Source organism: Triticum dicoccoides, chromosome 6B (assembly GCF_002162155.2).
Source record: "Triticum dicoccoides isolate Atlit2015 ecotype Zavitan chromosome 6B, WEW_v2.0, whole genome shotgun sequence".
Lineage (NCBI taxonomy): Eukaryota > Viridiplantae > Streptophyta > Magnoliopsida > Poales > Poaceae > Triticum > Triticum dicoccoides.
The window spans coordinates 285,673,236-285,676,874 of NC_041391.1; the positions used below are offsets into that span (position 1 = coordinate 285,673,236).

A 3,639-nucleotide genomic window follows, 5' to 3' on the forward strand; every position below is an offset into this window, starting at 1 on the left:
GAAAACGATGGAGTATTTTGAGAAGCTTCATGCAAAGAGTCCACGGTTCTATTATGCGAAGCTAGAGGATGAGAATAAAGGGGGAGACTAGTATAGGATCAGCTCTTTAGGTGAGATCATAGGATCAACCTAAACATTTTGTATTTAGACAATCCAAAAAATCTGAAAAAATGTACAACATACCTGAGGGGTATGTCTACAGCTCAAAAAAAAAGCAGCTCAAAACTCGATCTACAGTTAGAGATTCAAAAAAGACAAACTCGACTATGAATAGTGTCAGCTTTGGGGTGAATAGTATTTGACACTATTCACATCTGATTTTTTTTTTTTTTATACTAAGGCTTTGTTTGGATAGCGGAGATTAGCGTTAGGATTATAGAATACAAGTTTTTAGCTGATTTTTAGGAAACCCCGTACGTTATGTTTTTTTTGACGGATGTTTTACGTTACGTTTTGTAAATAACGAGTTTATAAAAAGTTACGCATGGATAGGAAAACAGAAAAACTGGTGGGTCATGTACCTTGTTTCGATACCTTCGAGTGGGCTGTTTCCTTTTCTCCTCCCGTGACTCACTCTCACTTTCCCCAAATCAGCCACCATGGCGTCTTCCAAGTCTCTCGTCCTGCTGTCCCCTCCGATTAATCCTCCGCTCGCTGACACCGGTACTCCCCTGCTCTCGGCCGTGGATGAATCCGCGCGAGGACGCCGCCTAGTGCGCGCCTCCGGCCACGCCGGTTGCTGCTGGACCCCCCTACGCCGCTGCCCGCCCCCCCTCCCCTGGACGGCTAGGTCGCTAGGCCTACTGTGCTTCGTCGGCCGTCAGCCGGCTCTATCCGTCGAGCAGTGCTGCTTCAGCTCAACGCACATGCCTGCCTCCCTAGAATGCCGGCGGTGCAGGCTGCACCGTAACCAGCTCGTTTTACCACTAGATCTGTGGGGCGCCGGCGGCAGCAGGCAGCTGTAGCCCCCGCTCCCTGACCAGCATGACCATTAACAGCGGATGCAGAGGACAAGCTCGAGGACGGCGATTCAGAGGAGCAGGTATGTTTGATTTTTCCTTTTGCAAACTCTGTAGTTAGCATGGTCTGTCATGCACTTGCCGAGAGGAGCTATAATTATCTTTCTTTCATGGTCTGTATCATGCGCTTGCCGACAGAAAAATACAGTAACAGGTCTTAGCAATTAGCTACATATACTGGAATTTGTATAATGGAACTTTGGAGGAGAGTGCTACTGTAGAAAGCAAAGTGAGAACTGGCCAGGTTCACGGTCTTTCTAAAAACAAGAAGTTTCAGGTGCGTTTGTAGCAGTGAAAGCTGAAAAGCTTTGCACTTGGTACATTGTAGAATCTGGTGTGTAGGTAGGACGGGAACACTCTTATGTTACATAAGAACACACCCATTTGAAGTAGTTTATTTGTTGCTTCATTTGCTGAATAGATTGGTGAAAAATAACATTTCATCATGTAGCCGTAGATAGAGAGACGGAGAGAGAGAGAGAGAGAGAGTTCATAAGCCTATAAAAGAATGGGGAGTTCATGAACATTTGAATAAATTTAAAGTTCTAACAATAGTTATTCAAATACATCTCTAATTAAAGATGAAAATCAAATATTACGGCGTTTAATCATCTTGTTGTTGTCGGTTCACACGTCGTTGATGATTAGTCCACAATTGTTGAGCGATGCCAACACGAACTGGGAGTTGTACATAAATGGGAGTCTAGGAGTGAACTAATCTTTTGTTCAAAGTGTGACTGGACACTTCAATTTTTGTCGCATGTTCGACTAATGGGATGTTCCCTGACCAGTTACTTTGCTGGGTTGCAGCCAAGATCTCAAGCATGAAGTTCATTTACTATAAAGCTGGGTTCAGTTGCCCCACTTATTGCTGTCAACTTCACATTGGACATCACAAGGTATTCTGATCTTCATTTGCTTACTTCGTAGCTCTTACCATACACTATATAATATGGATAGGTATGATTGATAGTTATGCAAAATTGTCCTTATACTGTGATTTAAACTGTATCCTTCTCATGAAAAACTAACTACTGCACTTGGATATATATACTGATTGACAATATTATTGTGGTTCGGTGTTGGATTATTTTAATATGTATGGTGCATTTATAGAGCACCCTGATTCTCGTATGTGCCATACATTCATATTTAGGAATTACCAGGTTGTTGGATCTTGTATAATCTAGGAATTGCCTAAATAAAATTATCAGGGGTTGTATGGAAAATAGGGTTCGCTGCCAATAGAATTAATTCAATGAACAGTAGCATGAACGTATTTACAAAAACAATTCGTAGTGCAGAATTTAGTAACTCTATAGTTTATCTTACCGTGTATGATGGGTGAAGCCACGAATCCTGATTGAAGACGGGAAGATGATGATGATAACAAGAGCTCGATGGAGGTGTGCAGTCCTATTGAAGATGGCCAAGTTCAGATCCAAAGGCGATGTATTCCATCCAGTGCCTGTGGCCAGGGATCGCAGCCAGCCTGTGCGATCTGTGTGTAGAACGCACCATGCGGCCAACAAAATCCTGTTATATAGGCAATGGAAAAAGGCAGGAGGTGAGTCGCAGAAAGAAAAATTGGCGCCAATGTGGTTGTTCAGGAAAGGGCGGAGGCGGAGATGGGCAGTTGCGATCTATATTTGTTAACCGTGTTTGTGGAAAAATGACTAATACTCGTTTTCCCACAAACCTGGAATTCTGGGCTTTTGTGAAACGAGTTTTCTATATGCATGGGTTGGTTGAAGGAGCCAAACAAGATTTTGTACGGTTAGGCCGTTTTTCTGGCTTATGGAGATCCCGATCTGTATGTTCCCCTTATCCAAACAACACCTAAGTGTAGTTCGAATTAGGTGCTGAAACTTTTTGAGCTTGTACATCACACATGAATGTGTGTCTTCAATTTTTTTCGGAATTTTTGAACATGTTTTGTATCTTCAAAAAATTTGATCACATTGATCTCATCTAAGGACATATTCTATACAAGTCTTCCCCTGAGAATAAAACAGCGAGGGCACTTTTTTGAATATCCACTATGGAGCATGATCGACTCCTTTTTACTCATTGTTGAGTGTCACCTGAGAACACACGGAATGTACTGTGTTGGCATTTCTGTAAATATGTTTTGTAAGGAATGAAGTGATAGATTTGGTCTGTTCTGGAATTATTTGTATGGAAGCAATACACTAGAAATAACAGTAATATTGGTTGACTGATGACATCAAAAATGACAGAAGCACGAAATATGGATGCAAACAGTACGGCGCATGACATTGAAATTAGTAAGCTTGGTGGCATGATGAGGATGCATATGCATGTATTTTTGGCATGGGCGCATTTTTTCTATATAAAACTGTATGAAGGGGACAATTTAGAAGTAATTTTGTGTGATGGAAACATCGAATTTAGGGTGCATTTTGTGCAATTTAGGTTGCATTTTTAGTCTTAGATGGAAGCATAGAATTCCAAAAAGGGAAAACATAACAACTTTACCGCCAATCTGAGGGTACTTTTACTTGGATGCTCTGTTTACAGTAAGCATTGTAGGATGCATTGGAAAGGAAGCGTCGCAGCAATTCTAAAATAGATTTGAAGCACCGATTTTTTTTTGAAA

At 41.5% G+C, this 3,639-nt stretch overlaps 1 long non-coding RNA gene across 1 annotated transcript; it reads left to right on the forward strand.

The window, feature by feature from the left end:
* The first annotated feature begins 558 nt into the window (after positions 1–558).
* LOC119326604 lies at positions 559–3,052 on the forward strand. The gene is made up of 3 exons (XR_005158073.1): positions 559–1,042; positions 1,830–1,918; positions 2,370–3,052. It is a non-coding gene; the product is annotated as an uncharacterized LOC119326604 (long non-coding RNA).
* Positions 3,053–3,639: the final 587 nt, after the last annotated feature.